The sequence below is a fragment of the Parasteatoda tepidariorum genome, chromosome 6 (genome assembly GCF_043381705.1).
Source record: "Parasteatoda tepidariorum isolate YZ-2023 chromosome 6, CAS_Ptep_4.0, whole genome shotgun sequence".
Taxonomy (NCBI): Eukaryota; Metazoa; Arthropoda; class Arachnida; order Araneae; family Theridiidae; genus Parasteatoda; species Parasteatoda tepidariorum.
Genome location: NC_092209.1, coordinates 40,220,217 through 40,230,696, shown reverse-complemented (window position 1 = coordinate 40,230,696; position 10,480 = coordinate 40,220,217).

Genomic DNA, 10,480 nt, shown 5'->3' with positions numbered 1-10,480 from the left:
AATAAAAGGTACAGTGTCTATATATATATATATATCGGGGATTCTACAATCTCCTTAAAAGTAAAATGATGAGAAAATGTTATTTAACTAAGTATAAAGTAATTATAACTCTGATAATGTTTTGATACATCTGAATGAGTAAGATGGAGGAAAAAAAAATGTTCCGACCTTTAGTCTGTTCAGTATTAAGAGTTCGATAAAAACGATACAATTTAAAAAAAAGTTTAAAAAAAAGTGTTATTAATTTTAAACTTTTTATCCAGCATGCATAATTTTATTTTATTTAAATTATTTAATATTTAGTTTTCATTTTATGTTATAATTTTATTTTCAAATTATTTTATTACACGTAAAATACTGTTTTTAAATTACATTAATTTCTTTTTAAATTTTCTGATATATTTTCGTTATCAAACAAAGTTATGAAAAACTACCAGTGCTCTGGAAATTTTTACTTAAACTGCATTCATCATAAATTACTGATATAATATGTTTCTCAATACAAATGATAGAGGGCAGCACCAAATATTTTCTTAGGGTTTTCCAGTTGATTGATGGTAATATTTTTCAAAATTATTCGGGGTTAAATTAATATTTTCATGACATTGCTTATCTTGCATACATCCTTAATCTTAAGTAATTGTTTTGCAAATTTATTTCATATAGTTTATAATATATGAAATGTTAATATTGTGTTTCATTTTGTTCATATTATAGAAATAATGAGAAATATGATTTTAAAATTTTACATTAGAGGGCAGCACTAAAATTTATCTTAGTATTTCATGTAAATCCTAAGAATATGTGTGTTTGCAGATTAGAAAATATCAAAAAAAAAAAAAAATTTATAATAAAAAGTAACATTAAAATAAAATTATTTTAATTTTAAATTTTATTTTAAGAATAAAAATAAAAATTTCAAAATTAAAAATAATTAAGAAAATTTAAAAAATTAAAAATTATAAAATACAAATTACAATAAAATAAAATAAATAAATCAATAGATGAATAAAAATAAAAATACGATTCACTACAAAATGAAGAAAATTGTGATCGCCGCAAGGCAATCACGAGTAACCCATTGGCAAAATAGTTGTCCTCTAATTTCTTTTACGGAAAGGAAATTTTATTGTGTTTTCATCTTGGAAATCTTTAACTGTTAATCCTGAACTGTTCGGTACACAATTTCGAACACATATTTAAATGCAACTCAGACACAATCTGTGTAAATTCTTTTGATAACTGAATAGAAGACATTGAACAGCCAATCGAGATCAATATTAACATTCTCGGATTGGTACAATGGTGTTTGATGGTGATTGTCAGCTGCATCATACACCCGTTTCGGATTCACGATATGATTTAAAAGCTAGGTTTTTCTTCAATTTTACATGAATAGGGAATCCAGTTTGAACGATTCAGTTTGAACTGTAGGTTAGAATTTCTGATTCCTAATTAAAACAATAAAAACAAAAATATCGTTCAAATGATGAAATTCTCTTTTATTCACAACTCAAGAAGTATTTATGGGATCTCTCTGGTCCCATGTCTCAAAAATAAATTCTCCAACTTAATGCATAGCAAAATTAAAAGAGAAAAAAAGAATTCTAAAAACATTATCAAACAGAAGCGGTTGACATAGCACTGCTTACCATTACTCTAGCTTATTGTAGTTGAAAAGTGACTACGCCACGAAATCAAAACCAAGACCCATTTTGCCAATGGGTAATAAAAGGTACAGTGTCTATTTTTGTGTTATAAAATTTTATTTTACTTGGTATATAAATGTTCTCTTAAAAAAAAAGTAAAAACGAAACAAAAAAAAAACATTAATATTTTAATATATAAATTACTTGCACGCATTTTTTATAAAATGAATAAATTTGCTATTTCTTTTAACAACTCCCTTAAATTAAAGATTTTTTCTTTACCTCTTTTAATATTTCGTCTGAGGACATCAGAGTTTCTGTATCTTGAAGCTGTAATTTTAGTGTTTTTTTTCCACAATTAGCAGAAATATGCAAAAAAAAAAAAAAGAAAGGAAAAAATTTCCTTTGCAAAGTATGTATTTTTCAGATTATTTCAGGCTTAAAAGAAGGTGTCAATTATTAATCATTCGTTCTTTCCAACCCCCTCATAGCTGGAGTTTTGCTTTTCTACTTTAATCAACATTTGAAGAAAAAAAAAATGAAATCATTTAAAAAAAACTTTAGAACGTAAACGAACAAACAAACAAGCAAACAAACTGTAAAATGTTAAGGTGTTAGATTGGCTTCGATAAAAAATAAAAAAAAAAAGAAGATTCAATTAAAACTTTAATTTTATGTTAGGTAAGCAGAGGAGCAAAATTTATAAATTTAAAGTAAAGTTTATTAAATATTTTTCAAACACGGGCAAATTTAAGTTTGAAAACTGCAAATCATGACCAAACACCTCAACTGCAAATTGTAATACATAAATTTCAAATTTTTTTTTTTTTTCTGGATTAATAATGTGGTTACCTGTGTTTTGAACTAAAATCCAAAAAGTTTTCGAAAAGCAATGAAATAAAACTAAATACATTGTTTAAGAATCGAATTTTTAAAGAAAAATTCAAAATATTCTTTCGTAAAGCTTGATTAAAATAAGACCTTAGACCTTAGCTATTAGTTCAAATCATCGCTAACATTATATAAAATCTGCATTTGAAATTTCTAAGAATTCTATAAATAGCTTCTTTTGTAATTTGTGTTTGGGTACAGAAATTTTCCCAAAATCAACGTTCCTTAGAAAATGCATTTAAATTGTAAGAAAGTTCTAAAATGTAAGAAAATTCTGACTACTAAAAAAACTAACTATTCGAAAATTAATTTCGGAAAATTAATTTCATCTGACTTAAAAATAAAATGTATTCAAATAAATAAGGATTCGAATACTTAAAGCAAAACAAAAAGTTTCGTTTTAGTGAGTTTCGGTTTTGTCAGTTATCATTCGAAAACAAATAAATAATAATAATAATAAAGACTGTAATTTAGATTTTAAATTTTTTTAAAGGGTTTAAGAAAGCTAATGAGCTAAAGTTTATGGATAATAGTAAAAGTAACGAAAAAAAAGAAAAAAAAAATCGAATATCGAATTTTTTTTTGAAATAAACAATTTTTACCCTTTTTGGATAACTTAAAGCAGCGGTTCTTAATTTCTTTCGGCTACGGAATCCTAAATGATCTAATGTCTTTCATTAATTCGGAATCAGTTTTCAGATCAGAATTTTTAAGTTTCGAAACTCCGAAACTGAGAAATTTCAATAGCAATTGCAAAAAATATTAAATTTTTTTATTTTGAAAATATTTAAAAAATTACCATTTTATTAATTATTTTGAAAATATTTAATGAATGAATGAAGAATGAAATTTAATTCCACGTGCAGTTTCACCAGTACTAGTCTTAAAATTAGGAGTTATCTCAGAGAGGTGAAAAAACTTATAAGCCTAATTTGGCATCTAGTCTAATACATAACTTGATTTTATTGTATCATATTGTATTATTATTGTATCATAATCACCTGAAAATGAATGAGTTGAAATGCGGTTTTCGTTTAAATAAAAATGAAAAAAGACGAAAATAAGCGCTGAGAATAGTTATCAGATCATTATCTAATAACTGAATTAATTCGAAATAAATTTTATTACAGGGTTTCGTAACTGCTAATCTCGTCCTAACTCTCGGACCTCCCCACGGAACCCAAGGGTTCCCCGGAGCACCATTCTGGAAACACTGCCTTAAGCTAAAAATTAGTTAAATAACAACTAGACAAAATAACATTTTTCTAATCTCTTTTAAAATATTTTCCAATTATTAGTGCCACTTTTTCGGATCAATTTTGTTTTTAAAAGGACGAGTCTTCATTGAATTATTATTATTAAAACTTCCAGACCATGTTTCTAAAAATCATAGAATTTTTCATATTTGTAGGACAAACTTAAACAATAATAATACTACATTGCATCAAAGAATGGATTTTAAAAGTATTGTTAAATGGAACTAATTTGCATTTTCGCTCCACTAAAAACAGAAAGCAGTAAACCTTACATTTTTATCTCGTTTCGTTTAACTTTAATTCAGATTTCAAATGATCGGTCAAGTTTCTTAGACACTCGGTGACTCATGATTTGCTTATCTATGAATGACGGTATGACGGTATTTTATACCAACTCTTTTACTGAACTTTGATATACGTAAGCATACAAGGATGAATCTTGATATACATAAGCACAAGTCCATTATTCTATAACAAGTTGCTCAGTACAAGTCGTAATTCTTTGTTCAAATACCGATATTAATCGGATATTACGGTTAAACCTTGAACTGATTTTTCTGAAAATAAACGTTCTTAATTTTAACATTTAAAAATACATGTTTTTAACAGTCCCTCGTTTAACAATTTCCTATTTTTTATCAATTTCCTATTGGGATCAATTTCCTGTTTTTATCTATCTCTTATTTTTAACTATCAATTATTTTTAACAATATCCTATTTTTAAAACTCTTTTATTAAAAACACTTTTTTTTTTATCAATCTCTTATTTTTAACAATTTCTTATTTTTCACAATTACCAATTCTTAACAATTTCCTATTCCAAATCTTCTTTTTAGGTTTATCTATCTCTATCGCGAAAACTGGTCAATAGAAAAACAATCAATCGAGAAAAGAATCTGGAATCTGCACATATTTTTAGAAGGAAAAGTGTTCCCATTAGAGACACAAAAAGAATGCCATCAATCATTAGGAACAAAAATGAAAGCGAGGAAAGAAATATATATTACATTTGTTCGTTTTCATAAATTGATGCCTTGGAGATATAGTTTTTACATCTGTTTGACAGAGAAAGATATCACCAATAGAAATTTTGGACAGTTTTTGTCTTAATCGATCATGTATACTTTCGAAATTTACGCATAAAAAATAAAATATTTAGTAAAAAACTCCTTTGTAAAATTGTAATATAGTTTTAAAATAGTAATGAATAATGATTGAATAGTATGTTTTTCCAAAAGTATGTAAAATTGTATTTTTTTAGCATTGTTTCTAATCTATCAATCGTGAACTTGATTGAAACTTAATAGGCTTAGGCGGTAATAAAAAATTACTTATTTCAGGCAGAGAGGGTGAAAGGGACTCTTGATTTCTTCTAATTCAGGCGCTGAATCTGAATATAAATAAATATATATATATATATATATATATAAAAGTGTGTTAAATAGCGTTAAAATGATGAAATTCCAAGCCAATATTTTGTATTACAACATGGCCCTATATCTCCCCTTAATATTTAAATTGGACCACGTATTATATTACCGGGTACTAGCGTACCCTACAAAAGGAAATAATTATAGGTTTAATNGATTATTAATAAATTTGAATCGTTTTCTTGGAAATTATATATATATATATATATATAAATATAAAGAGAGAGATTAATGTTAGAGAATGGATTATGGATTAAATTATAACAATGAAATATGGGTTGAAATGAACTTAATAACGTGATATTTTTCATGAATTGTTGATTTAAATTATATAGATATACACATTTTCTATATAAACAATTATCTCATGATGTACTATCTCAATCTATGTATACGATATTATTTTTGCTTAACGCAAGCTCACAATGCAGCTTGTAATAAATGATAGATACACAGTAAAAGAATGGCTGTCAAATACAAGTGTTCTTTTCTTCAGGTGATAAATACTATATCAATTGTTTGTTCATAAAGAAAGTATCCAACTCGATCCTCTGTTCAGTTCAAGATATCATATTTTGCTAAGAAAGGCAGGTATTTGCTTTAAATGTAAATGAAAATAATAATGTTATTTTTTCCGCAAAATACTACGATTGATTGAGAAATTTCTTCAACTTTGAGCTACTTCTTTTATAAGCTTGTTACACGAAGTATTTATTAAATTGTCATTTTGGAATTTTTTAATATCTGCTTTGCGATCGAGTTATTTATTCAGTTCGTATTTTAAAGAGAATTTTATTTCTTTATAAAGCAATATAATTATTTGATTTTATCATTAATATAAGTTATCTAACTTAAAATTGCATGCTTTAAAATTTCATTTTTTTATTTTCTTACATAGCATGGATTGTAACACCCTACAAAACATGCAGCCATATATAATGACGTAATAGGACAGATATAATAATTATTTATTTAGAAGAAATAAAAACGCCTTTTAATGCAGAAAACATCTTCGGTACTTTGTGTAGTTATTATAATGTTAACAAAACTAATATTACCAAAAAAATGAATGTATGTTATGTCAAGGATATTCTCAGATTAGAAATTTGTTTGAGATTTAAAAGCATATAAAAGATATTATTCTAATCGTAGAGTCAATAAATAATAAAAGATAGAACAGTCGTTTCTGAGTAGCATCAAGTATTTATGTTTAATGTTATCCAGTCAAATATGCATTTAATTTTTTTCTGTCATAGGGGGAATTATTATATCTGGCTGAATGTAAATGTTTTATTGCTGTGAATGTGAAAAAAACAAACAAATTGCAAACAAAAACTTTCACTTGATGTTAAGTAAAACCATTCTTCATTTATTACCAATATAAGATACTTCTAATCTTTGAATATGATTTCGAAAGTGATATCAGTTTGCATGACTGGTCCTGGTACATTGCTACAGTTATAGCAAAATCTAGCAACATAAATTAACAACTGTTAAAAAAATGTTAAAAAAATGATCATAAGAGATAGCGATGAACATTTTGCTTAATGGAAAAAGTTATTTATGCTAGACAAGAATCTTAATTGTTTCTAAAATTCGTTAACAAATGGCCTTGTTAAATGCTTACATTATAACAACTATTAGCAACAACTATGTGGTACACTATGAATATGAAATTTATAGATTCCTATATAAACTTTTCAGTTAGAGAGATCTAGTAATATGCGAAAGACATTGTTTAGTAGTTTTTTCACTTAGCTGAGTCATATGTTAACTAACTTTTTACTATAGTTCCCGAAATGGAACGAAGCGAAACATACATTTTTATTTTCTTCCATTTTTTGATGGAATTTTCAAATCATCGGCCATTTTTGAGTAAAGTAAAGTATTTCCGCAACAGCCCATTGTGGTCATGGAGGGTCAAGAAGACTCTAGAATTTCATAACCAATGTGACCAGGCCACCTTTACTTCCCAGACAGGTTGGTAGCTATCAATCTGAAGCTAAGCTGTCACTTGGGTTCGAACCCCAGTCCTTTATGCTGACAGTTCATTGCCTTCACCAATGAGCCATCGCAACCATATCATTTTTAAGACACTCGATATTTTTTAATGCAAATAATATTTTCAATGTTATTCATATATGGATAAATATTTTGAAGAATTTATATACAAACGGTTGCGTGCCAGTATTTTTTACCATGCATTCAAGCGTATTCATGATATATCAATTCCTCATTAGTTTAGAATTACAGGCTTTAAAAAGGCAAAAATAGATTAGAATAGTCTTTCTAAAATGGAATATAATATTTTGCTTCTTGTATATTTAATTAATTAATCAGTTTGATTTATCACTTACTTTCTTTGATGACAAACTAATAAAAAGCAATAATGATTTAATAACAAAGCTTATAAAAGAAATATCTTCCAATTTTTTTAAAGAAATAGAATTCGCTATAAGAATTGGATATTTCTCCGTAGTTCATTGTTTCTCTAATATTTGCATTTTACAAGGATTTAAATATTCTGGTAAATGACATTTTCATTCAAATAAAGTCAATTTCTATTCCCACATTTGATCGCTATAACTGCTTACATGATTGATCATACTGTGGAAATGTATAATGCGAAAAGATATAATTTGAATAAAGGTATTTTAAATTTTGTTAAATCGTTACTTTTATATTTGCTTTGCATTATTAAAGAAGTAGTCTTAACTGTTATATTAAATATTTGTTTAAATTTATAAAATTATTATTTATTGAAAATTTCCTTTTATTCATTAAGTATTATTTTTAAGTATTTATTGATAATGTATTAAGTATTATTAAGTATGATTATTAAGTATTTATTATAAAAGAAACCCCAAAATATTGTTGTTGTTGTTCATTTACGTCGCTCTAGAGCTGCACAATGGGCTATTGACGACGGTCTGGGAAACATCCCTGAGGATGATCCGAAGGCATGCCATCACAATTTCGATCTTCTACAGAGGGGATGACATCCCCGCTTCTGTAGCCCAACGACCTGCACGCGAAGTCGAACACTTTACGGTAGAACAGTTTAACGAGGACTAATACCGCACACCCTCGGTCCCTAGGCAGACTGATCCAAGTGGTCACCCACCCGCACACTGACCGCAGTCACTGATGCTTGACTTCGGTGATGTGCTGGGAACCGTGTCTTAATGATCAGTCCACTGCGGGACAAACACTAAAAGAACATCAGAACTTACAAGTTAGAAATTTTGCAGGATTTTAACTACGTTAATCAATGTTTCATAAAAAATGTCTTTCGAAAGAAGCTTAACTATCAAGATAGTGAACTTTTGACAAACAGTTTGGATCATAGAAGATACCAGGCACGATTCCGGATACCACTACTGATGCTTCATTTAATCATCCTATGACGTAGTTTGTCGTCACTTTTCCTGCTTTTTAACTTTATGTTGACAGGCAAATTTTGAATAGAGCTTACGAATTTTAAGACTTGTGTATCAAATATGAAGAATACTTGACCCTATCTGAGTTACATACGCACTTGTAAGATAAGTATTTTATCCAGAAAAGTTTCACGTTTCTGCCCGATATATTATATATTGCTCCTTCTATTAAAGTAAAAATTGTTGTTCATTAAATCTCCTTCTAGTTTTCTAAATTATAGGTCATTTAAATGAATTAAATGTTTTTTTAAAACGTACATTAAATATGATGTCATTGTTAGTTATAATTTTGTTATTTTTATAATGTTATTTTTATAATGTTATTATTTATTATTATTATATAAAAATGTTATTATGTCAAAGTCTAACAATCATGAATCGTTTGCAGTTCTTCACTGAAAAATCCCGGGATAAATTTCTATAAGAAGTATCAGTGCTCAGGCTGTCGGTACTTTTTACCGCAAAATCTACTTTTACCGAAACATGTTCCTGGAAAAAAGCTATGTAAAAATGCTATTATGCCTAAGTCTATAACCATCATAAATCGTTTGCATTTCTTCACTGTTAAAATCCCGGGTTAAATTACTGTAAAAAGTACCAGTACTCAGGCTGTCGGTATTTCTTACCGTAAAATCTATTTTTACCGAAACATGTTACTGGAAAAAGGTTCTGATGTACCGTAATATTTATAGTAATATTTATCGTTAAATCATTGAGCTCTAATTAAATAAATATTACAGTAAAAATTAAGGTATAATATTTTACACTAAAAATTGGATTTTGCTGTAAAATGGATTTTACGGATGATGTACCCAAAGTGCCGGTACTTTATACTGTAATTTGATCCGGAAAGTTTTACAGCGATATATCTTGCTAATATAAAACATGCCATTTATTGACTCTCGTATTTGGAAAGCGCAAAAAAATAAATTCAAACATTTAAAAAAAAATTGCGTATTTGAATGTGTTTAAGGCTAAATTTACAGTCAATATTTTTAATAAATTATAACATTGCTAAAATATAAATATTAAACATACATCAATTGTCAGAAATTCAATTATTCTGTATGTTTAGCTTCCTTAGATGTTTTTGTCTTGTTTTCTTTTCCTAGGGCGACTAATAAATATTCATTGGTGACTCCATCATCGCTTCACAAGAGATTTCCGAATATGTGCAAATATCTCATCAGCATCCCCAACCTTTTTATTTATTTCACAGTTTCATGTTCGTTTTATGAAAAGAAATGGCAGAATGCTAAAAGTCATCTTGCATTTGTTTGTATGTTTCTTGCCGTTCGTTATAAACATTTTGGGAGTTACGTGACGAGAATTAATATGTTTACTGGGATTTGGTTGGTATCTTCTAAGCGATTTCGTGTGTTTGTTGATGCCTTGCTCCGTTGAAATCATATCTGAGAAAATCTATAATGTAAAATAATGGAAGGAAAAGATTGTATGTGAGTCGTGCTAATTTTTTTTTATTCCTACAGCTGAAGAACCGTCTATGATAGAATCCTGGAACTTGAACAGCGAGTGCGACATTAAATCGTTCGAGAAAAAAGCAGGAAACGAGTTTTTCTAATAGGATTACTATTACACATATATGCAATTTAAACTGCGAACGTTTCTTTTTCTTTTCTGTAATACAACATTAACAATTGTAACATTATTGGTGCTTGCTAGTTTACAGATCTTTCTAATCAAAAATGGAATTTTTTGTACACTCTTCAATACTTGAATGTTCTTTATTCATTACATCAGGTATTGTCAATTAATTAAAATACAACATAAGCGGTATTTGCAAGCTTACAGCT